Source organism: Haematobia irritans, chromosome 1 (assembly GCF_050003625.1).
Source record: "Haematobia irritans isolate KBUSLIRL chromosome 1, ASM5000362v1, whole genome shotgun sequence".
NCBI lineage: Eukaryota > Metazoa > Arthropoda > Insecta > Diptera > Muscidae > Haematobia > Haematobia irritans.
The window spans coordinates 37,040,008-37,067,402 of record NC_134397.1 but is presented as its reverse complement, the minus strand read 5'-3'; the positions used below and the strand labels follow the sequence as shown (position 1 = coordinate 37,067,402).

Here is a 27,395-nt window from a genome sequence, read left to right as displayed (position 1 = left end):
GAATAATTGGATAGACAGATGACCACCAGCGAAGATTTAAAAAGACAAGTGGTTAACCACCAGAGCAGTGGATGCATTTAAATTTAATCAAAAAGTACGGTATGTATTTACAATCGACACTAGCTGTATACCCCGTAGCACAATGTTTCTTAAACTAGGGGTTGTGAAAAAATCATGAGGGCTCGCAAGAAACAGGATTTTATTTTAAAAAATTATGAGGGGTCGCAAGAAACCGGATTTTATTCCTTGATTTTATAAACGTCACACATCTTCCATTAAAAGCTGAAGAAGAATTCGCGGAACTTTCGAGCGATACAAATTTAAAGCTAGAATTTGCTCAAACAAACTTAAATTTTTTTTGGATCAAGCTTAAAGGCGAATTTCCATTACTCTCCAACTTAGCGATCAAAATGCTACTGCCATTTCCTAGCACATACTTGTGCGAATCAGCGTTGTTGCAATTAAATCAAAAAATCGTTCTTGCCTTATTAATGTTGAAACAGCCCTGAGACCCGCGCTGTCTGAGATTGGATTAATGCAAGCACACCCATTTCATTAATTATATATTTTTTTTTGCTTCTGAATTTTGAATTAATTTTAATTCTTACATGGACATACATACGGGTTTTTTGTTTGGTTTCGGAATTTTGATATTAATTTTAATTTTTTTGTAATAAGAAATTTATAGTAAATATATTAATCTGAATTCATTCTTATTATTTTAAATACATTCTATATAAAATCATTAGAACCTGCATTTTCAAAATTAAGGTATACTTTGTTGGGGTCACTAAAAATTTCGCATTACGAAAATGGGTCACGTTACAAAAAAGTTTAAGAAGCCCTGCTGTAGAATACGGATGGATATTATTGAATTCAATCACGATGTTATAATGAATCGATTGCAAAAAGCCACTAAGGGCTATCCCCTTATTGATAAGAGCTATCCCCTCATTGATACTATCTTAGTAGCCAAGAGCTACTATATACACAGAAAAAAAATATTTTTTGTCTTCAATCACATAATTAATTGAACCAATTAATTTTTAATTGAAATTTTTTAAATCACAGAAATGATTGTATCAATCACCAATGTTAATTATAAAAATCTATTAATTACAAAAATTTATCTAATTAAACATTTAATTCATAATATTAATTTCTAGGATTGATTTTTATTCCAATTAAAATTTTTTTGTTAAACCAAATAAATTTTTAATTCAAATTTTTTAGAATTTAATTAAAATTTTAATTGGAGAAATTTTGGTGATATTTGTTTGTGTGTATGAATGCATTGGTTAAGTTATTAATTCTTTTCCCAATAAAAAATCAATTTCCACATTCATACACCTTTTTATATTACGCAGACAAAAGGTCCGTTTAACAACGAAACTAAAATGAATTTATTTTTATTCGAAAAAAATATTTTTGTTTTGGTTGAATTTTAAAACTTTATATGAAATTTTCCCTGGTCAAATGAAATTTTCTTTATTCAAATTATGTGAATAAAATTTAATAAATTAAATGTGAGTATACACTGAAAAAAAGCATACTCGGTTCCAAAGATTTTGTCTTTACTTTAAAAAATTTGGTATTGATTCCGAGCCAAAGAAGCGGAGAATACAAGTAAGGATACTTTTAAGACACAATTCTCTTTTAAATTTAGGATTTGTGTACTTGCTTCTAGGAAGCAAATTTTAATTTTTCGCTTTCTCAGCTTTTTTTCTTCATATGCTATCAAAGTCATTTAAAAACGAGTTTACGGCAACTTTATTTTCCAAATTAGGACTCGACTTCCAGTAGAAATTATGCTATGTTTGAAGTAAAAAACTTCTTTAAAATAAAGTTTTGAAAAACATGTCCTATATTTGAACGATTTTTTGCTTTGTAGTCAAGATGCTAAAAGACAACAAATTTAAAGACAATTTCATTAAATTTGAAGAATTTTTCTGAATTATTAAAGTCAAGTTGACCTTAGCCCAAACATTTTTTCTTTCATGTTATGATACCCATTTTTAAGTGAAATCACTTAATTATAAGTACAATACGACTTCATTGAAAAGTTTATCGACTTTTGGATAAGGAAAATAACTTTATTTTAGAGAAATGCGTCATCTATGCTAAGCAAAATTTGTATTCGTATTTTAAAGATATGAAATACGAATACAAAGACAACGCACCGTGCCACAAGTCATGGAGAACGATGGCAAAAATTCATGAATTGGGCTTCGAATTGCTTCCCCACCCACCGTATTCTCCAGATCTGGCCCCCAGCGACTTTTCCTTGTTCTCAGACCTCAAAAGGATGCTCGCAGGGAAAAAAATTTGGCTGCAATGAAGAGGTGATCGCCGAAACTGAGGCCTATTTTGAGGCAAAACCGAAGGAGTACTACCAAAATGGTATCAAAAAATTGGAAGATCGTTATAATCGTTGTATCGCTCTATGGATTTGACAAAAAAATGTGTTTTTCTTTATTAGACCGGGGACTTATCAGCCAACCTGTTATAGGACATGTTTTTCAACACTTTATTTTAAAGACATTTTTTACTTGAAACATAGCATAATTTCTACTGGAAGTCGAGTCTTAATTTGGAAAATAAGAATGTCGTTAACTCGTTTTTAAAGGACTTTGATAGCATATGAAGAAAAAAAAAGCTGAAAAAGTATCCTTATTTGTATTCTCTGCTTCTTTGGCTCTGAATTAATACCAAAATGTTTAAAGTAAAGACAAAATCTTTGGAACCGGTCATGCTTTATTTTCAGTGTAGTTAAAAATCCAAAATGTCAGTAAAATGTCGTTATTTTACCATATGAGGTATTTAATTTTTCGTATAAACCAGTTTAATTTTTATGTGTTTTCCGTATAACTCAAAACAAACTACGAAGAAATAAATAAGCAACCTAAAAACAATAATAAATGTCAAAAAATACTGATTCCAAAATGTCAGTCAATTGTCGTTATTTTAACAACACATTATGGAAATCTAAAAAAATTGGAGTACAAGTAAGTTAAATTTTTCCACGAGGTAGTTCATTTTCCCCCTAAAAGGTGGGTATTAAGTTCGAGTTTTGCCGCTAACAGCAAAGTAAAATCATAACTTTCTCCGACAATTTTTATTATAACTTGGTGGGGAATGATTCAAAGTAGCAACTGAAAAAGTTTATTTCCTTAAAAATGTATCATTAAAGAAAAGTGAGATAATGGGAACTTATAACTGGTCTTAAGCAGTTAACTTTTTTCTGTGTATTCAATATAACACAATAAGAAAACGAAGTAATAAATAAACAACCTAAAAACATTAATAAATGTCAATAAATGTCAAAAAAATAACCGATGATGTGTAGAGATTCACAAGAAAAGGATTCAGGAAATTTCTTTTAGATTGACGAGATTCCTGCTATGAATTGACATAAAGAAAATTGACAAGGAAAATTAAGAAAGGCAAAAAGTAAATGCAAAACATAAGCTCTCACACAATCTCTAATAAATATATTCAAAATGAACCCTCAAATAAACACCATATAATATTCTTCACAGTTAATCCTTTATGAGTTCTCTTAAATATTTTTTTGGGTTCATAACACACACACACACACACACACAAAAGCCAGTCTTCTCGCAAATCCATAGACCTATAAAGGTTCAGACAGTTCAATTATAAGCACAACAAAAGGAAAACCTTATTGTTGTTGTGTTTGTTATAGTCTAATGCCTTTGCCACGTTCGTTTGTTGTTGTGCTACTCATTCCTCTTCTCACTTGATTTGTCTTGGTAAACTTATTGTTTGTTGTTGTCGTCAAAAATCGTTTCCACATCAACAACTACAAAAACAAAACATCAGGCACTATAACGGCGCCGTGTTAATCTAAACAAACCTTTAAGAGGGTTTATTGGAACCAATAACAATCATTTAGAACTGGTGCAGGGAGGATGGGGGGGCGAGGTAAAGAAACAAAAACCCAGAGAGTATAGTAAGTGGCTTTCTAAGGTGAGATACTATGAGAGCTAACTATTATTGGTAATGGTTAACGTAACACAGCATATTCAGCTTAAAACCTTGGTGAGTAAGCATAGATGGGTGGCTGTGGCCGGTGTGTGTTCGAGTGTATGTGGGTATTTAGGTTTGTTATCCCATATAAGACCATAGTGAGTGCATGCTGTATGTTTGCCTGAGTATCTAATAAAAGTAATAAAGCTTTTTAATGCTCTTTTTTTTAACAGCATGAAAGAAAATCCCCATAACGTTAAATAACAGCGAGAGCGAGTTTTTTCTTTTGCAATCATAATAAAAAGGCGCCTTTTTCAAGAGTCACAAACACGCACACACACACAAAAGAACACTTACATTTATAAGAAATAAGCCTCTTGTTCAATGTGTTTTTTCTTCTTCCTTTTTAAGGAGAGAATAAGGAAATAATGTTAAACCCCCCAAAAAAAAAAAAAAAATACAAACACATTGCAAAAACTGTAAAACTGAGAAAATATACAAGAAAACGTGATAAGAAAAAAAGAATTCTTACGCAAAACGCACTGTAAGATACGGTTCACATGCCAACTAGAAGAACCAAATAGTCAATAGGCTTTAGCCGATTTAGGATTACACAAACACATACACAGAGGAAGAAATTGTATACCAAAAAGAAAATCCAAATAGAATGAACTACCAAGTATTAAGGTACAAATATCAAAAATTCTTTTTTTTATTTCATAAAACTTCAATATAGAAATTATCCTTTCAATAGGGGATTTATATATAAAATAAGTATCAACACTTAATATATATATGGAATAATTTTTTTTATTTTCATTTATTTAGCATACACTTTTATTTGTTCTCTTATATCAGCTGTTTGTAGCGGTTATGTTAATTAGATTTTATTTGTAGTTGGGTCTTGTTATCCTTTCCCTTCGTTTAATTATTTATATCTTCTCACACATTTGAGATATTTTTTTTTTTTTAAACAAAAACAATAAAATTCTCCACTTTTTTCTTGGAATTTAAATCCACTATCCACTTTTTATTTATAATAATCCCTAATATTTATAAGGTCTTTTTCATCATATAATTAACACAATTTTTCAGTTGTTTCGATTTTAATTCGCAAGAACCGTTTCTATACAACCGTTGCGTTTAAAAGTTAGCTGTTAACTGAAACAGCATTGCTTTGCATCCCTACTATTTTAAAAGAAAAACCTGGCCAAAGAAATACCATAACAGCATCACATTAGCATCCATATCTTTGCTCTCTTACTTGTGTGCTGTTATATCTCTTGCTCTCATCAATCAAAGGAAAATTGTTTACAGCATCCCTTGTTTATTGATAACAGTAGGAAAAATATATCACCTTACATTTAGAGTTATAGTAATTGAGAATGGTATATAGAGCGAGAGAAAGAGACCAGTGACTGAATTATTGTTCTCTCTATTGGGCAAAAGCTTTTCTTTATCATTACACCACTATTCGTAAACATAAACTTGGATATGTAAGATTTTGTTTTTCAATGCTTTGTCTTACAAAGGAATAAGAAAACATACATATATGGGTCTTATACACAGAGATGCCAGATTATTTGGGAAAAAGTTGTAACATAAGATTGCAAGTTAGGGGGCATATTTCAAACTTTTAAACTTAGAGGTCAAACGATTTCAATAGTTTTTTTTTCAAATATTAATAGTACATTTTATTTCTGTTGAGGAAATCAATTTCATATATGGCAGAATTTGGAAGTCATAATAACGAAATGAGATTTTGGTAATATTAGTATATGAATAAACCGCTAGATGATTTTAATTTAAAACAAATTTTATGGGTGAATATTCTTAACATTAATTAATAAAATATTATTAAATGTACACTGGAAAAATTATTGATCAAATATGAAGAGTTAATTTTTAGGACACTCAATTTACACAATATTAAGGCCACATTTTTTTTATAACAAATCCATTTTTTTTCTGTAAGTAAAGAAAACCATTTTTGATTTAAAGAAACCATCTTTAAATTAGCAGAGATATTGAATTATATTATATATGCATAGCAAAAATAGAATAAAAATTCGATGGCATCTGTGTCCTAATTTAATTTTGGAGATTCTAGACTCAAAAAAAGTTCACTTGGATATAAAGATTCCGAGCCGAAGATACTGCTTCTTTATAGGAGCGTACATAAGGACATTTTATAGGGAGCTTTGTAGCTTTAAATAAGGATCCAGATCTCATTTATCGAATTTTCTCATTTTTTTAGGATATATTATCACAGCTATTCATGCATATGTACACCGAAAAAAAAGTGAACTGTTTTATAGGAAGAATGAACTACCTCGCACGAAAATTGAACTAAATTTTACTCCACATTTTGAGATTTCCATAAAGCGTTGTTAAAACCAGGAAATTTAATGCCCTGTTGTACTATTTAACTGAAGTTCACGAAATTACCTCATCTTATAGAAGAAAAAATTAAGTAAAAGTAAAGAAGAAAATCATTGGCGCCAAATCATGACCATTTTAACCATACATTAGTTCATTCTTACTATTTTTGGGAATCGTACGAAAATCTTCTTTTGCTTTAGTTCGTATTGAACTTAACAGGTTGGCTGATAACTCCCCGGTCTGACACATAGATGGCGTCGCTAGTATTAAATGCATATTATTTTTATATAGTACCAACCTTCAAATGATTCGTGTCAAAATTTGACGTCTGTAAGTCAATTAGTTTGTGAGATAGAGCGTCTTTTGTGAAGCAACTTTTTCTATTGTGAAAAAAAATGGAAAAAAAGGAATTTCGTGTTTTGATAAAATACTGTTTTCTGAAGGGAAAGAATAGGGTGGAAGCAAAAACTTGGCTTGATAATGAGTTCCCGGACTATGCCCCAGGGAAATCAGCAATAATTGATTGGTATGCAAAATTCTAGCGTGGTGAAATGAGCACGGAGGACGGTGAACGCAGTGGACGCCCGAAAGAGGTGGTTACCGACGAAAACATCAAAAAAATCACAAAATGATTTTGAATGACCGTAAAATGAAGTTGATAGTTGAAGTTGAGATAGCAGAGGCCTTAAAGATATCAAAGGAACGTGTTGGTCATATCATTCATCAATATTTGGATATGCGGAAGCTCTGTGCAAAATGGGTGCCGCGCGAGCTCACATTTGACCAAAAACAACAACGTGTTGATGATTCTGAGCGGTGTTTGCAGCTGTTAACTCGTAATACACCCGAGTTTTTCCGTCGATATGTGACAATGGATGAAACATGGCTCCATCACTCCTGAGTCCAATCGACAGTCGGCTAAGTGGACAGCGACCGGTGAACCGTCACTGAAGCATGGAAAGACTCAAAAGTCCGATGGCAAAGTAATGGCCTCTGTTTTTTGGGATGCGCATGGAATAATTTTTATCGATTATCTTGAGAAGGGAAAAACCATCAACAGTGACTATTATATGGCGTTATTGGAGCGTTTGAAGGTCGAAATCGCGGCAAAACGGCCCCATAGGACGAAGAAAAAATGCTGTTCCACCAAGACAACGCACCGTGCCACAAGTCATTGAGAACGATGGCAAAAATTCATGAATTGGGCTTCGAATTGCTTCCCCACCCACCGTATTCTCCAGATCTGGCCCCCAGCGACTATTTCTTGTTCTCAGATCTCAAAAGGATGCTCACAGGGAAAAATTTTGGATGCAATGAAGAGGTGATCGCCGAAACTGAGGCCTATTTTGAGGCAAAACCGAAGGAGTACTACCAAAATGGTATCAAAAAATTGGAAGGTCGTTATAATCGTTGTATCGCTCTTGAGGGGAACTAAGTTGAATAATAAAAACGAATTTTGACAAAAAAACGTGTTTTTCTTTGTTAGACCGGGGACTAATCAGCCACCTGTTATCTATATGTGAATTGCTTTTTTAATATATCGCAAAAAGTCTATACATGCCCTAATTTTATATTAACAGAGACTACACTCAAAAAAAAATGTTTACTTGGATCTAAAATTTTGACTTTCCTTTAAGGTGTTTGGTATTAAAGATTAAAGGGTGATACGGTCAACATTTGGTCAAGGGAAAACGCGTGTAAATCGGTGAAATCGTTTATTTAAAAAATCAAATTAAATTTCTTTTTCAAGTTCAATTAGTATAAAATTCAGGAAAAATATTCAGTTAGGCTTTCGCTTTTCAAAATCCGAATTGCCGGGCCTCACGCTTGACACTTGCCATCAGATTTTGTACAGCCACCTTGTCCACCTTCTTCGCCGCAGAAAGCCAGTTTGCCTTGAACTGCTGCTCGTCCTTAGCAGTTTTTTTGGTCTTCTTTAGGTTCCGCTTGACAATAGCCCAGTATTTCTCAATTGGGTGGAGCTCTGGCGTGTTGGGAGGGTTCTTGTCCTTGGGAACCACCTGCACGTTGTTGGCAGCGTACCACTCCATGGCCTTTTTACTGTAATGGCAAGATGTCAAATCCGGCCAAAACAGTACGTAACAACCGTGTTTCTCCAGGAAAGGCAGCAGACGTTTATTCAAATACTCTTTCACGTAAATTTCTTGGTTGACAGTCCCGGAAGCTATGAAAATGCTGCTTTTCAAGCCACAGGTACAGATGGCTTGCCAAACCAGATATTTCATTGCGAACTTTGACAGTTTTATGTGCTTGAAAATATCTGCTACCTTTCCCCTTCCTTTTGCTGCTTGTAGTCGGCTTTGACGTAGGTTTCGTCGTCCATTACCACTTCGTCAGCATCGTCGTGTACAGCCTCCGGGATCGCGCTTTGGCCGTCGTATTTTGTTTATCATCGCGATTTGGAGTCACTACCTTCTTGTAAGTCGATAGTCCGGCTCGTTTTTTGGCTCGATGCACGGTTGTAGACGATACACCCAGCTTATTTGCGGCATTTCAGAGAGAGAGGTTAGGGTTTCGCTTGAAACTACCGACAACTCTCTTTGTCGTCTCAGCGGCTTCCGGTTTTCGATTTCCCCCGATCCGGACTTCCTGGCTGTCGACAAACGTTCCCAAACACTTTAATTACATTTGTAACGGTTGATTTGGCAACTTTTAGCGATTTTGCCAGCTTTGCGTGCGAGTAGCTCGGATTTTCGCGATGCGCGAGTAAAATTTTGATACGCTGCTCTTCTTGCTTGGACGGCATTTTGACAACTGAAGGGTGAATTCCAAAATCAAAATAGGAGCAACATTCTACACACACACACCTTCAAAATGAGGGGTGTTCAGGTTTTTTAAATGCAAAATTGAAAGAAATACGTCAAGTTTATATTGACCAAATTTTGACCGTATCACCCTTTATTTCTTTAAATCAAAAAGTTTTTCTTTAATTTAAGGAAACTTTTTCTTACTTTAGAGACATATGACTCTAACTGTTGGAAAACAAATTTAAAAGATTCTTCCCTCAAATTTAAAGAATAAAAACTTTAAAGTAAAGATTATGAACTTTTTTTAATTTTTAAATTTAAATGAAATTTGTCCTTAATATTGCGCAAATTATGTGTCCTCAAATTACTTCAACATTTTTTCAGTATAGACTTAGTTGTAAAGAAGCCACTTCTTTAACTCGTAATCAAAAGCAAAATCTTTCATATAAGGCCAAAATCTTTGGATCCAAGTAAAACGTGGACAACTTAAAATCACCTCAAGCCGTGTATGAAAGCCCTCGAACTGAAAGAAATAATTTCTTAAGCACAAGAATGTCATGTCATCAAATGTGTATGTTATTTTTTTAAAATTCCCTCAACTTTTTAATTGAAAATATTTTTTCTGTGTAGTTAAATTAATATCAATCAAGCATAATTTGTATTGAATTATGGTATAAAATTCAATTTAAAATTACTTTATTTTATCTTAATTTAATTTTAATATTCATTTTAAGTTAAAATAATATTTCAAATTTTAATTATATTTTAAATTTGAACCTAATCAAAAATTTTGAATTTAAATCTCTACTATAATTTAAATTTTAATTTAAGTTGTTTTTTTGTGTTTTTTTTTTGTATTATAAAATTAAATTTAATTTAAATTATTTTAATAATTTTGAACCATTTCTTACAACACCCTTTGGCACTTAACATATCCCTAACATCAACTGTTAGTAGCATAACAAACATGCTTGTTTGACATCTCGGCATGTCTGTATATTTATATTTTTGGGTATTGTTCGACGGTGACATTGCCCTCATCGTATTTTGTATGTTTTTGCAAGCTAAGCAAAGCTTTCGGACAACAACAGTATTTCATCGCTCTTTTGTTGTTTTGAGATGATGATGCATAGGAATGCATTTTGTTTATTTGTTTCAGTGAATGCGCATATGCTATGAGAGACTGGACAAGAGAGTGAGTACTTAGATATATTGAGATTTTAGAGAGTCCCGAGATTAACATATGAAACCTTCGTGGGGATATTGATAACAATGTTTTATTCAATGAGGATATACAGTCGGTGACATTTTAATGGTAAGAATTAAGACAATGTGACTACATATGGTCGAAAAATGGTTTAGCTAACCTAAACTAATATATAACAAGTATATACGGCCGTAAGTTCGGCCAGGCCGAATCTTATGTACCCTCCACCATGGATTGCGTAGGAACTTCTACTAAAGGCTGTCATCCACAATCGAATTACTTGGGTTGCGATAACACTTGCCGATGGCAAGGTATCGTAAAACTTTTTAACACTGTCTTCTAAATTGTAAGTTAGTCCATAAGGGGTATATATTAAACAAAAAAAAGGCCGATTAAATACGTATATAAATCAGTTTGACAAAATTTTCTATAGAAATAAAATTTTGACAAAATTTTCTATAGAAATAAAAACTTGACAAAATTTTCTATAGAAATAAAATGTTGACAAAATTTTCTATGGAAGTAAAATGTTGACAAAATTTTCTATAGCAATAAAATTTTGACAAAATTTTCTATAGAAATAAAATGTTGACAAAATTTTCTATAGAAATAAAATGTTGACAAAATGTTCTATAGAAATAAAATTTTGACAAAATTTTCTACAGAAATAAATTTTTTACAAAATTTTCTATAGAAATAAAATTTTGACAAAATTTTCTATGGAAATAAAATGTTGGCAAACATTGTTATAGAAATAAATTTTTTACAAAACTTTCTATAGAAATGAAATTTTGACAAAACTTTCTATAGTAATAAAATTTGACAATTTTTACATGGCTGTTAGAGGCCATATACTAACGAAATGTACCAAATTTCAACCGCATCGGATGACTTTTGCTCCTCCAAGAGGCTCCGGAGGTCAAATCTGGGGATCGGTTTATATGGGAGCTATATATAATTATGGACCGATATGGACCAATTTTTGCATGCTGGTTAGAGACCGTATACTAACATCAGGTACCCAATTTCAAACGGATCGGATGAATTTTGCCCCTCCAAGAGGCTCCGGAGGTCAAATCTGGGGATCGGTTTATATGGGAGCTATATATAATTATGGACCGATATGGACCAATTTTTGCATGGTTGTTAGAGACCATATACTAACACCACGAACTAAATTTCAATTGGATCGGATGAATTTTGCTCATCCAAGAGGCTCCAGAGTTCAAATCTGGGGATCGGTTTATATGGGAGCTATATATATTTATGGACCGATATGGACCAATTTTTGCATGCTTGTTAGAGACCGTATACAAACATCAGGTACCCAATTTCAAACGGATCGGATGAATTTTGCCCCTCCAAGAGGCTCCGGAGGTCAAATCTGGGGATCGGTTTATATGGGAGCTATATATAATTATGGACCGATATGGACCAGTTTTTGCATGGTTGTTAGAGACCATATACTAACAACACGTACCAAATTTCAATCGGGTAGGATGAAGTTTGCTCCTCCAAGAGGCTCCGGAAGTCAAATCTGGGGATCGGTTTATATGGGAGCTATATATATTTATGGACCGATATGGACCAATTTTTGCATGGTTGTTAGAGACCGTATACTAACATCAGGTACCAAATTTCAACCGGATCGGATGAATTTTGCGCCTCCAAGAGGCTCCGGAGGTCAAATCTGGGGATCGGTTTATATGGGGGCTATATATAATTATGGACCGATATGGACCAATTTTTGCATGGTTGTTAGAGATCGTATACTTAGACCACGTACCAAATTTCAACCGGATCGGATGAATTTTGCTGCTCCGGAAGGCTCCGCAAGCCAAATTTGGGGATCGGTTTATATGGGGGCTATACGTAAACGTGGGCCGGTATGGCCCATTTTCAATACCATCCGACCTACATCAATAACAACTACTTGTGCCAAGTTTCAAGTCGATAGCTAGTTTCGTTCGGAAGTTAGCGTGATTTCCACAGACGGACGGACAGCCGGACAGACGGACAGACGGACGGACGGACGGACATGCTTAGATCGACTCAGAATTTCACCACGACCCAGAATATATATACTTTATGGGGTCTTAGAGCAATATTTCGATGTGTTACAAACGGAATGACAAAGTTAATATACCCCCATCCTATGGTGGAGGGTATAATAATGGTTGTTTTTTTAGAAGCCATTAATATCACGTACAAAATTTCAACCGGATACCGATGAATTTTACTCTTCCAGGAGGCTGAAGAAATCAAATCGATGAGATTGATGTACAATGGGGTCTATACCTATACATGGTCCGATATGCCCCCTTTGCAATACCATACGACATACATCAACAACCAATATTTTTGTCTAGTTGCAATTTTTGGTTCACCTTCACAAAAATATATTCTTTACGTGGTTTGAGGCCAATGTGTTCATGCGTAGCAAACATAATGACAAATTTGGTATACCCACATCATTTCAAAAAAAAACAAAAAAAACAAAAACAAAAAACACAATAAAAAAAACCCAGATGAAGCATTTAGGCGACTGTCATACGCCTCCATTCACCTTTGTTTATGAACCCAAATTTGTCTAATCATTAAAATATGACCCCAACAAAACACAGATCAACAAAAAAAATAAATCGAAAATTTTTTTTTTATTTAATTTAGTCCTCTAATAAGAGAATAATTTATCAATTAAAAATAAATAAAATTTGAGAGTAAATAACAGATTGCATTTTGGACTTTGGTGATTAGGTTGTGTCAAAAACAAAAAAAAATATATGTAAAAACAATAAATGAAATAAAAATCAATAAATAAAAACTGATTAGCAATCAGTTTAAGGTATAGTGGCGGCATCTTTTCTCTTTCCAATGTTTTTATAATAATCCATACAAACAATTAAATTAATGGAAGTAAATCGAAAACATTTCCACAAGTAACTCAGTATATTAGAGCACCTAGTAGACTAGTGATGAGAGAAGAACGAACCAGAAGTTTGGTTGTCAATTATAAAATTTTTATTTTATTTTCTAATTTTTATACTGATAAGCTGAATAGGCTCGTAGTATAATATTCATATGGCTTCGTTTGTATTAATGGTAATTCCCGGAATATTGTTTTATTAGATTTCTGATTGCGTTTTTGATTTGCTTGAATATACAGACAATAACCAGACATTTGAAATGTTAGTGATAGTTTCGTTGATAAAGTGATAAGGAAGACTTACGGAAAATCTATTGTACAATGACCTGTTATCATTAAAAACATTATAAGGAGGCAGTACGTCAAAATGGCTGATTGGTTATATATGAGATATATAAAAAACAAATTGAGACTAATATAGGCCTATTAGATTAGGTATGGTAACTGGATGTCTACAAACAAGTCCACCCGGATACCGCAGATAAACTTATTTTTGCTACTAAGTCCGGTTCTCATATAATTTCACTTAATTTTTACTGGAGTCAGAGTTCATCTTATTATTCTGCTGTAGAAAGATGTTGAGGGCAACTTTTCTGCGTGGGGATGCCAGGGCTTGGTATAATCGAATCCCGTTCTCTGCCTAATCTTCGATGGAGTGTCTGTTCAGCGAATTTAAATGCAAGTAGCCGATGTTAAGCCCCGGGCACTCCAGCAATGTGATAGCCTGGACTTCCCCTTGCATAATAGTGAATAGAGTTCATCTTGTTGTTCTGCTGTAGAATGATGTAGAGGGCACCTTGCTGCGAGGGGAAGCCCTCGCTTGGTATAATCGAATCCCGGTCTCTACACAATCTTCGATTAAGTGTCTGTTCAGCGGATTTAAATGTAAGTAACCCCGGGCACTCCAGCATTCTGATAGCTTGGACTTCCCCTTCCAGAATAGTGGACGCTACAGTAGTCTGCAAGAGAAAGTCCCCGCTTCGTATATACCTAATCCACCCCTTATCATCAATTCAGTTTTTACCCTCTGGTGTGTGTGTTCTAGGAATTTTAATGTTTGATCTTTGAATGATGAGAACATAACTGCTTTTGTAGAGCAAGATATGCAATAGGGACCCTACACACAGGATTAATACCGATGCTCCAGTTCATCGTACACCTGTAAATTTTCATGATTTCTTTAATCTCTTAATATTAAAATCTTATTGAAATACTATTATTATAAGAGTTTGTTGCTTAACATATTCGAGAAATGTTTTTTTCTGTTGCGTTTCGGTTGTCCCACACAGGTCTATGGGAAGGTCCTACTAAACGTGTCCTAACCACGATTGCTACTCGAGCCAAACATAATCTACCAAAATTCGGAGAAAATTTTACCAAAAAACTTCCAAACAAAAATGTTTACTTCTATAGAAAATTTTGTGAAAATTTTCTCAAAATTTTATTTCTATCGAAAATTTTGTCACAATGTTATTTCTATAGAAAATTTCTCAAAATTGTATTTCTATAGAAAATTTTTTCAGCATTTTATTTCTATAGGAAATTTTGTCAAAATTTCATTTCTATAGGAAATTCTGTCAAAATTTAATTTCTATAGGAAATTCTTTCAAAATTTCATTTCTGCAGAAAATGTTCACAATTTTTATTTCTGTAGAAAATTTTGTCAAAATTTTATTTCTATAGAAAATTTTGTCAAAATTTCAATTCTAAAGGAAATTCTATCAAAATTTCAATTCTATCGGAAATGTTTTTAACATTATTGCTACGTATTTTTTGTTTTGGAAAATGTTATTTCTATTCTATTTCTATAGGAAATTTTGTCCAAATTTCATATCTATAGGAATTTTCTTTTCTATAGGAAATTTTCTCAAAATTTCATTTCTGTAGGAAATTTTCTCAAAATTCCATTTCTATAGGAAGTTTTCTCAAAATCTCATTTCCGTAGGAAGTTTTCTTAAAACTTTATTTCTAAAGACATTTTTCTTAAAATTTTATTGCTAAAGAAAATGTTGTCAAAATTTTATTTCTATAAAAATATTGTGAAAATTTTATTTCTATAGGAAATTTTGTCAAAATTTAATATCTGTAGGAAATTTTCTCAAAATTTCATTTCTATAGGAAGTTTTCTCTAAATTTTTATTTTCCCAGAAAATATTGTCAACTTTTTATTCCTATAGAAAATTTTGTCAAAATTTTATTTCTATAGAAAATTTTGTCAAAATTTTATTTCTATAGAAAATTTTGTCAAAATTTTATTTCTATAGAAAATTTTGTCAAAATTTTATTTCTATAGGAAATTTTGTCAAAATTTTATTTCTTTACAAAATTTTGTCAAAATTTTATTTCTATAGAAAAATTTGTCAAAATTTTATTTCTATAGAAAACTTTGTCAAAATTTTATTTCTATAGAAAATGTTGTCAAAATTTTATTTCTATAGAAAATGTTGTCAAAATTTTATTTCTATAGAAAATTTTATCAAAATTTGATTTCTACAGAAAATTTTGTCAAAATTTTATTTCTATAAAAAATTTGTCAAATTTTTATTTCTATAGAAAATTTTGTCAAAATTTTATTTCTGTAGAAAATTTTGTAAAAATTTTAGTTCTATAGAAAATTTTGTCAAAATTTTATTTCTATAGAAAATTTTGTAAAAATTTTATTTCTATAGAAAATTTTGTCAAAATTTTATTTTTATTCTTTTTGTTTTGTTATTGTTGGTTTTGTTCTTTAAGCATTGTTATTGTTTTTATTGCAGCTTAAAACCATACATTGACTAAACTACAAGTGTAGCTTAACCACCAGAGAAAAAACATGTTTGTCAAATTTATTTGGGCAAAGCCCTATAGACTGCAAGATGGTTGGATGGACGCACGTTTCGGAATTACCACATTCCTCATCAGCATCCTCTACTTGCAGCAAAACTATCAAACAATTATCAGAATAAATGCAGGCAGTTTATTAAACCCAACTATAAACAACACTTGAACCCTCCGAAAAAAGGTTTTACATTGATAGCCGGTTTATGCCGAAATAAATTCAAAACAAACATATCTCTTTTCCTATGCCACTGTCAAATCATCGATTTGAATTCAGTTGGCTGGGTTTATTTTGAGCGTGCCTCCTCTTCTTTTTTCATTCTTTTTGTTTTGTTATTGTTGGTTTTGTTCTTTAAGTATTGTTGTTGTTTTTTATTGCAGCTTTAAACCATACATTGACTAAACTACAAGTGTAGCTTAACCAACAGAGGAAAAGAATGTTTGTCAAATTTATTTGGGCAAAGCCCTATAGACTGCAAGATGGTTGGATGGACGGAATTACCACATTCCTCATCAGCATCCTCTACTTGCAGCAAAACTAGCATTTTATTTTTATAGAAAATTTTGTCAAAATTTTATTTCTATAGAAAATTTTGTCAAAATTTTATTTCTATAGAAAATTTTGTCAAATTTTTTGATTTCTATAGAAAATTTTGTCAAAATTTTTGATTTCTATAGAAAATTTTGTCAAAATGTTTGATTTCTATAGAAAATTTTGTCAAAATGTTACTTCTATAGAAAATTGTGTCAAAAATTTATTTCTCTAGAAAGTTTTTTAAAAATTTTATTTCTATAGCAAAATTTTGTCAAATTATATTTCTTTAAAAAATTTTGGCAAAATGTTATTTCTATAGAATATTTTCACAAATTTTATTTCTATAGAACATTTTGTCAAAATTTTATTTCCCTAGAAAATATTGTCAACATTATTATTTCTATAGACAATTTTGTCAAAATTTTTGAATTCTATAGAAAAATTTTTTAAAATTTTATTTATATAGAAAATTCTGTCAAAAATTTATTTCTTTAGAAAATTTTCTCAAAATTTTTGATTTCTATAGAAAATGTTGTCAAAATTTTTGATTTCTATAGAAAATTTTGTCAAAATTTTTGATTTCTATAGAAAATTTTGTCAAAATTTTTGATTTCTATAGAAAATTTTGTCAAAATGTTACTTCTATAGAAAATTGTGTCAAAAAATTATTTCTCTAGAAAATTTTTTAAAAATTTTATTTCTATAGCAAAATTTTGTCAAATTATATTTCTATAAAAAATTTTGTCACAATTTTATTTCTATAGAAAATTTTGTCAAAATTTTATTTCTATAGACAATTTTGTCAAAATTTTATTTCGATAGAAAATTTTGCCAAATTTTATTTTTATAGAAAATTTTGTCAAAATTTTATATCTATAGAACATTTTTTTTTTATATCTATAGAAAATTTTATTTCGTTTTGTTTGTTATTGTTGGCTTCTCTTCAATCGTTATTGTTGTTTTTTTTTTATCTCAGCTTAAAGCCATGCATTGACTAAACTACAAGTGTAGCTTAACCAACAGAGGAAAAGTATGCTTGTCAAATTTATTTGGGCAAAGCCCTATTGACTGCAAGATGGTTGGATGTACAGCTGTTTCGGAATTACCACATTCCTCATCAGCATCCTCTACTTGCAGCAAAACTATCAACCAATTATCAGAATAAATTCGGGTAATTCACTCAACCCAACGTGAACTACACTTGAACCTCCCGAAAAAGAAAATTTTGTCAAAATTGTATTTCTAAAGAAACGTTTTTCAAAATTTTATTTCTATAGAAAATTTTCTCAAAATTTTATTTTTAAAGAAACGTTTGTCAAAATTTTATTTCTAGAGAAAATTTTGTGAAAACTTTATTTCTATAGAAAATTTTGTCAAAATTTTATTTCTATAGAAAATTTTCTTAAAATCTTGTTTCTATAGAAAATTTTGTCAAATGTTATTTCTATAGAATATTTCCTCAAATTTTATTTCTATAGGAAATTTTCTCATATCGATAGTATATTTCTTTCGGAATTTAGTGTGATTTCGATATGCGATATCGAACGTATAACGTTAGATCGACACAAAACTTCTGAGACCAATATTTCGATGTAATGACAAAGTTAGTATACCCCCCATACTATTATGGTGGCTATAAACTTGTAGTAGGAACTTGACTTCTGTAAAGCCTTTTAGATCACATAGATAAATGGAGTCATATCTCAGAATTCCAAGGTGACATTTTATGTGCTGAGAAATCCCATATTGATTTCTCAAAACTTCTGCTAAGATGATGAACAATTTGTCAATCCTTGAAATTTTATTTCACACTATTCATGCCAACCAAATTTCATCATTATTACCACCAAACATACTTCAGTTTCGTATGGTGAAGAAAACTCAAGTATCAAACATCTAAATAGTTGTTAGAAATTCTAATACATTTCATATAAGGAATTTCTTGGAAAATTCGTACATACTTGATTTGTACGCGAAACTAACAAAAAACATCTCCTTCAATTTAGTCTCTGTCACCTATTCACCATAATAATATCACTTGCCTGTAGATAGACACTTGAGGTTATTTATTGCAAGTGGTTTTCATTCAACTATAGAATGAAGGTCCTTACGAAACCAACGAACACTGAACGATTTACGTTTAAGTGGAAGTTATGCTTAAGTATCATTCAAGAATCATCATAAGAGTGTGAGAGACAAACCAAACAAAAAAACTGACACACACACACAGAAATATGTCCTGAAACCATGTAAATACTTATTTATAGTCCTGAGTGGCAATCGTATTGACACCGTTAATGTCAGAATGTCACTATCAGACAGATAGACAAACGGTTCGAGAGTGTGACAGGTTGTTTTGGGGGGAGTAAAAAAAAAAACGGAGAAAGATTCATTGTCAATATCAAGTATTCCATTTATTTAGTCATATACTCAGTCATTCATACACTCACTCATTCGTTTACTCATTCACTCACTCAATTGCTCATCCATGTAGCCCTTCACTCATTGGACCATGTAGTCCTCCATCCATTCATTCATTCATTTGTTTCATAGCTTAGCACATTTAAATGTTGGCATATTCATACAAAATGAATATTGGGTCACCACTCATTGCCTTGACATTTGGGCAAATATAAAAGATAAATACAGGGTAGTCGGTCCATAGGGAGTTTTGCGAATGCTTTCCCTGTGAATCATGCTTGTCCCCTTATATGACGCTTCTGTCTTTCCACAATTCCACCATTTGTATTTGCTGACTTTGTCCAATTTTGTTATTCGTCTATTTACGGGAACTCACTGCTGTCTTTTCATCTATCTGCCTGTCTATCTGTCTGTCCGTCTGTCTTTTTATCTGTTGACACAAGACGGTGTTAAATATGGCAACATCTGGATCATACCAACTGTCCTTGATGCATCGTAGTAGAATGGGTAACAACCAGCAGTGGTTTTGTACATGTGACAAATGAAATAATGAGGGATTAATAGGGTATGCCATTTGCGAAAAAGTTAGTAAGAAGGGTTTTTAGGGAAATTTTTAATTTAGGAGTACCAGGAAATTCTAAAAATGAAATTTTAAAGAGGGACAGGATCGATTGCTCAGAATGTTATAACAAAAAATTAAAAAAAAAAAAAAAACAGATGTATGTACGGTTGCAAGTAGGCCGTGCTGAATCTCAAATACGCATCTATTTCCTCTGATAAACCCCTCATTCTAACAGTTTACATGAAGATCTATACTACAAGTCTTGCAGAGGCTGTGATTTAATACAAAATCTGGTAATATTGGCATTAAAGAAAATTATGAAAATTCACAGACCATTTATATATTTAACTATATTTAATATTTAATTCGATTCAAATAGTAAAGATCCCAAAGTCAAATTTACAGTTTTAACACATATGGAGAATACATCAAATTCTGGTTCTATAAGAGCTAAATTTGTTTAAGTTATAAGGAAATCTAAATATTCTTGTCCAAGTGTTCAAGAAAATCGAATCAGTTGATTCGAAATCTAAATTTTGTAGATTCATATCTACGCAAAAAAAAATAAATTCTTTTCTCCCAGACGAAATTTTAGACCACCACAGTTCATTAGAATTTTTCTTTTCGTATTAAAAAAGTTTGCTAGGAAGCAGTCTTTTACAGGATCTAAGAATAAAAAAAAACTTTTTTTATTTTCTCGATAATTTCATCTTTGTATACTCTCCACCATTTTTGGACCCATTCACCATACACTTCTTTACAATAAAGACATTTTTGAGCGACCTATCTGGCTTTAAATCTAGGATCAATAAAATCAAAATTAGGAAACATATCTCATTTATGGAATTTTCATTCTTTTTTCGTGTACAAACAAGTGCCTATTTAAACATCCAAATTATAACGGATACTTCAAAGTAGAAAACTGATTTCTTAATTTCCAAAAATAAAAATTATAACCAAAGATGCTAAATCCTCAAACTAAGTCTTAGCCTATATTTGAACTGTTTTTATTTTAAATCTAAAGATTAAATATATCAGATAATTTAATGCGATTTCTTTAAATTAAAAGTGCGTTTCTTTACTTTAAGAAAAAATTTGCCTTAGTTCAAGGACATATGACTTTAACGGAGGGACGCAAATTTCCAAAATTTGTTTCCAAATTTTAATAAAAACATTTTTTTTTTGAAGCTAAGATTATAATTTTTATACCCTGCGCCACACTGTGGAACAAGGTATTATAAGTTAGTGCATATGTTTGTAACACCCAGAAGAAGACGAGATAGACACATGGTGTCTTTGGCCAAAATGCTCAGGGTGGGCTCCTGAGTCGATATAGCCATGTCCGTCTGTCCGTGAACATATTTTTGTAATCAAAGTCTAGGTCGCAGTTTTAGTCCAATCGACTTCAAATTTGGCACAAGTATGTGTTTTGGCTCAGAATAGAACCCTATTGATTTTGGCAGAAATCGTTTCAGCTTTCGCCCGATTTACACTCATATGACCACAGAAGCCAATTTTTTGCTCCGATTTAGTGGAAATTTTGCACAGGGAGTAGAGTTAGCATTGTAGCAATACGTGCCAAATTTGGTTGAAATCGGTTCAGATTTAGATATATCTCATATATATAGCTTTCGCCCGATTTACACTCATATGACCACAGAGGCCAATTTTTAACTCCGATTTAGTTGAAATTTTGTAGAATTAGCATTGTTGCTATGCGTGCCAAATTCGGTTGAAATCGGTTAAGATTTAGATATAGCTCCCATATATATGTTTTTCTGATTTCGACAAAAATGGTCAAAAGACCAACATTTTCCTTGTTAAATCGCCACTGCTTAGTCGAAAAGTTGTAAAAATGACTCTAATTTTCCTAAACTTCTAATACATGTATATCGAGCGATAAATCATAAATAAACTTTTGCGAAGTTTCCTTAAAATTGCTTCAGATTTAAATGTTTCCCATATTTTTTACTAACATTGTGTTCTACCCTAGTGCATTAGCCGACTTACATTTTAAGTCTATAGATTTTGTAGAAGTCTATCAAATTCTGTCCAGATCGAGTGATATTTAAATGTATGTATTTGGGACAAACCTTTATATATAGCCTTCAACACATTTGACGGATGTGATATGGTATCGAAAATTTAGATATGCAAAGTGTTGCAGGGTAAAATATAGTCGGCCCCGCCCGACTTTAGACTTTCCTTACTTGTTTTGTTTATTAAAATTTCGTTACTTTAAATAAAATTAAGGACAATTTTCATTAAAGAAACGAATGAGCATCCTAAAATTTTGCTTCCGTATTCTTTAATAATTTTTTTTTTTTAGTTTTTTCATGAGTATCCTAAAATTATAATTAGGATACTCATCTCATTTGCTGAATTTTCATTCTTCTTAGCGATATATTAACAAAGTTATTCACAAACAAAAAATATTTTTTGTCTTCAATCACAGAAATGATAGTATCAATCACCAAAGTATATTAAAAATTAATTGATACAATTAATTTTTGTGATTGATTTTTATTTCAAATAAAAAATTTGTTAAACCAATAAAATTTTTAGTTCAATATTTTTTTAAAATTCAATTAAAATTTTAATTGTCAATGGTGATATTTTTTTCTGTGCATGTACAAATATTTTCAGCCCATATTTGAAGCTTTTTATATCCTCCACCATAGGATGGGTGGTATATTAACTTTGTTATTCCGTTTGTAACACATCGAAATATTGCTCTAAGACCCCATAAAGTATATATATTCTGGGTCGTGGTGAAATTCTGACTCGATCTGAGCAAGTCCGTCCGTCCGTCCGTCCGTCCGTCCGTCCGTCCGTCCGTCTGTTGAAATCACGCTAACTTCCGAACGAAACAAGCTATCGACTTGAAACTTGGCACAAGTAGTTGTTATTGATGTAGATGGTATTGCAAGTGAGCCACATCGGTCCACTTTTACGTATAGCCCCTATAAAAACGGACCCCCAAATTTGGCTTTCAAGGCCTCTAAGAGAAGCAAATTTCATCCGATCCGGCTGAAATTTGGTACATGGTGTCAGCATATGATCTCTAACAACCATGCAAAAATTGGTCCACATCGGTTCATAATTATATATAGCCCCCATATAAACCGATCCCCCGATTTGGCTTGCGGAGCCTCTAAGAGAAGCAAATCCCCGGATTTGACTTGCGGAGCCTCTAAGAGAAGCAAATTTCATCCGATCCAGTTGAAATTTGGTACGTGGTGTTAGTATATGGTGTCTAACAACCATGCCAGAATTGGTCCATATCGGTCCATAATTATATATAGCCCCCATATAAACCGATCCCAGATTTGACCTCCGGCGCCTCTTGAAGGAGCAATATTCATCCGATCCGGATGAAATTTGGTACATTTCGGTAGTGTATGGCCGATAACAACCATGCCAAAATTGGTCCGTATCGATCTATATTATATAGATCGATCCCCAATCATAGAAAAATCACGATTGCCACTCGAGCCGAAAAGAATCTACCAAAATTTTATTGCCATAGAAAAATTTGTCAAAATTGTATATTTCTATAGAAAATTTTGTCAAAATTTTATATTTCCATAGAAAATTTTTTCAAAATTTTATTTCTCAGAATTTTATGTGTCAGAATTTTATTTCTGTAGAAAATGTTGTCAAAATGTTATTTCTATAGAAAATTTATGAAGCATTTCATAGTTGGAGAGGAATATTTTGTCACAAGGTTAGATCTAACTCTAAGCCCTGGTTCCATGAGGAGGCCTGTCTGGCTATATCGGAACACGACTTGGAAGAGATTCAATATCCCTGCCCTGAGGGACGGTTTTCGCGAGAAGAGAAGGCTTGCAAATGTGGTGTATAATCTTGAGTATAGCATTTTTGGCGTGAAGGAAACAGCACTACCTTTCATGCATCTATACTGCGTGAATTGGTTGCAATACGTAAAAGAATAATCATAAACTAGTTTGATTACTCGTTTACGTTGTTGCCACCGATTCATGCAGTGTGGATGCACTGCCTACTTTATTGTATACCAAAAAGCGCAACTACACTCTTACTGCTGCAGTATTTTTTGCTAGGCGAGTCGAAGCTAATGAGAAATGTTGGAGTAGGAGTAGGAGCCACCATCATAAGATGAGCGATATACTAATTTTGGTCTCAGACCCCATAAATTATTTACAAGACGACTTAGAAGTTTCAGCAAATGGGCCATATCGGTTCACTTTTACGTATATCCCCCATATACTCGTAAACGGACCCCCAGATTTGGATTGCGGAGCCTCTAAGAGATGCCTATTTCATCCGATCCGGCTGAAATTTGGAACACGGTGTTGGTATATAGTCTCTAACAACCATGCAAAAATTGGTCCACATCGGTTCATAATTACATATAGACCCCATATAAACCGATCCCCGGATTTGACTTGCGGAGCCTCTAAGAGAAGCAAATTTCATCCGATCCAGTTGAAATTTGGTACGTGGTGTTAGTATATGGTATCTAACAACCATGCCAGAATTGGTCCATATCGGTCCATAATTATATGTAGCCCCCATATAAACCGATCCCAGATTTGACCTCCGGAACCTCAGTAGAATAATACATTTGAAGAAAAATCTCTCAACTCATTGAAACCCTACACAGATGTACGGTGTAGGTGCTAAGCTATGCAACTCAAGATTTGGGAAACTGGAGAAACCAAGAGGAAATACCACACACGAGAGCTAAGGGCAAAATGTATTATATGCTCTTGTATATTTTTCATAAATGTAAACTTATGTTTGCATACATGGTTTTCATTGTATGATGTCCTCAGTGTCTCTTGGTTTCCGTCCCCTCCCCTCACTAAATGTGATATGAAGATGAAAGTTCGATTTTATCGCGTGCAAAAAAGGGATTTTTTTTCGAAAAAAAATGAAAAGGATTTGGAAATTGATATTTTTGCTACCAAAATCCAATAGCCCCAACCATCGGTAACCTTTCCACTAAGTGGGTTTAAATGTCAAATTGTTGATGACTTGCAGGTATGTGAAAATGTATTTATCATAGCTTAAGGGGTTTCTGATAGTGAAATGATGAAAGTGTGGAAAATTCATAAGAGATTGGGTTGCAGATCTTTTTACAAAATTCATAGCTATCAATCAGTTTATGGGGGTTGTTTTTTTTTAGTTTTCTTTCTCTTTTTCGTATTAATATTTAACAAGGTCGAGACAAAGTGTATCAATTTTAAAAATGGAACATGATTTGATGGAGCTTTTTTGAGGTTTTTGCTTTAATAAATAAACGTTTTTCTATGGTTGAATAAATGATTTTTAGATATTCATAAAATAATTGAGGAAAAATCGAATATTTGATCGCCACCTACCAAATACAATGCAGTAGTTCTTCCAAATATGATTGTGCATCCTTGTCTTCTGTCTTCTTCTCATCTACTCGAACTAATTTTTTAACAAAGCGCACATGTAATAGCTTTCATCCGTTAGGAGGAAGTTACTTATTATGCCAATAATTGGAATTTCGCCTAGAATAGATCACACATTTCTGTTACATAGTATTTTTCTTCGTCCAAAAGTCGAGAGATTTTTCGAAAATATTATTTCTATAGAACATTTTGCGAAATTTTATTTCCTAAGAAAATTTTCACAAAATTTTTTCCTATAGAAATTTTTGTCAAAATGTTATTTCTATAGAAAATTTTGTCAAAACTTTATTTCTATAGAAAATTTTGTTATGATTTAATTCTATAGAAAATTTTCCCAAAATTTTATTTTTATAGAAAATTTTTTCAAAATTTCATTCCTATTGAAAATTTTGTTAAAATTTTATTCCAATAGAAAATTTTGTCAAAATTTTATTCCTATAAAAATTTTTGTTAAAATTTTATTCATATAGAAATTTTTTTTTAAATTTTATTCATATAGAAATTTTTGTTAAAATTTAATTCATATAGAATTTTTTTTCAAAATTTTATTCCTATATAATCGGAGATGTTTTAACATTTATAATCCTGCACTGTAATTATAAGATTTTAATCTTGTTGTGTAGGTACTCAATAAAATGAAAATGAAATGAAATGAAAATTTGGTCAAAATTGTATTCCTATCGAAATTTTTGTTAAAATTTTATTCCCAAAGAAAATTTTGTTAAAATTTTATTCCTATAGAAAATTTTGTAAAAATTTTATTCCTATCGAAATTTTTGTAAAAATTTTATTCCCAAAGAAAATTTTGTAAAAATTTTATTCCCAAAGAAAATTTTGTAAAAATTTTATTTCTATAGAAAATTTTGTCAAAATTTTATTTCTAAAGACAATTTTGTCATAATTTTATTTCTATAGATTTTTTTTTCAAAATTTTATTTCTATAGAAGATTTTATTAAAATTTTATTTCTATAGACAATTTTGTCATAATTTTATTTCTATAGAAATTTTTCTTCAAAATTTTATTTCTATAGAAATTTTCGTCAAAATTTTATTTCTATAGAGAATTTTGTTAAAATTTTATTTCTATAGAAAATTTTGTTAAAATTTTTTGTCAAATTTGTTTTCGATAGAAAATTTTGTCAAAATATAATTTCTTTAGAATATTTTCAAAATTTTTTTTCTATAGAAATTTTCGTCAAAATTTTATTTCTATTGAAATTTTTGTTAAAATTTTATTCATATGGAAAATTTGTCAAAATTTTTTTTCTATTGAAATATTTGTTAAAATTTTATTTCTATTGACATTTTTGTTAAAATTTTATTCATATAGAAAATTTGTCAAAATTTTATTCCTATAGAAATTTTTTTTCAAAATTTTATTCCTATAGAAAATTTTGTCAAAATTTTATTCCCAAAGAAAATTTTGTACAAATTTTATTTCTATAGAAATTTTTTCAAGATTTTATTTCTATAGAAAATTTTTTCAAAATTTTATTTCTATAGACAATTTTGTCATAATTTTATGTCTATTGAAAATTTTGTCATAATTTTATTTCTATAGAAAATTTTGTCAAAATTTTATTTCTATATAAATTTTTGTCATAATTTTATTTTTATAGAAATTTTTTCAAAATTTTATTTCTATGGAAGATTTTATCAAAATATTATTTCTTTAGGCAATTTTGTCAAAATATAATTTCTTTAGAAAATTTTCAAAAAAAAAATTTTTCTATAGAAATTTTCGTCAAAATTTTATTTCTATTGAAAATTTTGTCAAAATTTTATTTCTATAGAAATTTTTATCAAAAATTTATTCCTTTAGTAAATTTGTTAAAATTTTATTCCTATAAAAAATTTATCAAAATTTTATTTCTATTGAAAATGTTGTCAAAATTTTATTTCTATAGAAATTTTTTTCAAAAATTTATTATTATTTATTTATTTGACTAACCTATGCACAAGAATTATATCTTATATAAAGCATGCTTTATAGAAATTTTCTATTCCTATAGAAAATTTGTTGAAATGTTATTCCTATAAAAATTTTTATTAAAATTTTATTTCTATAGAACATTTTTTCAAAAATTTTATTCCTATAGAAAATTTTGTCAAAATGTTAGTCCTATAGAAATTTTTGTCAAATTTTTTTTTCGATAGAAAATTTTGTCAAAACATTATTCCTATATAGTTTTTTGTCAAAATTTGAAAATTTGGTCAAATTTTTATTCCTATCGAAATTTTGTCAAAATTGTATTCCTATATAATTTTTTGTCAAAATTTGATTTCTATAAACAATTTTGTCAAAATTTTATTCCTATAGAAAATTGTGTCAAAATTGTATTCCAATAAAAAATTTTGTCAAA

At 31.0% G+C, this 27,395-nt stretch overlaps 1 protein-coding gene across 11 annotated transcripts in view; it reads right to left on the bottom strand.

Annotated features, from left to right (window-relative positions):
• The window catches only part of LOC142220611 (uncharacterized), a 798,617-nt gene that overhangs the window by 441,791 nt on the left and 329,431 nt on the right, over positions 1 to 27,395 (bottom strand). For 3 of the 11 annotated variants that reach the window (XM_075289830.1, XM_075289829.1, XM_075289832.1), the window contains exon 1: positions 4,824 to 5,146. The exons of the other annotated variants lie outside the window; for them this stretch is intronic. The gene's annotated coding sequence lies outside the window, so the exon portion shown is untranslated. Of the gene's footprint in view, positions 1 to 4,823; positions 5,147 to 27,395 lie in introns of those variants that run through there. 11 annotated transcript variants of the gene reach the window in all.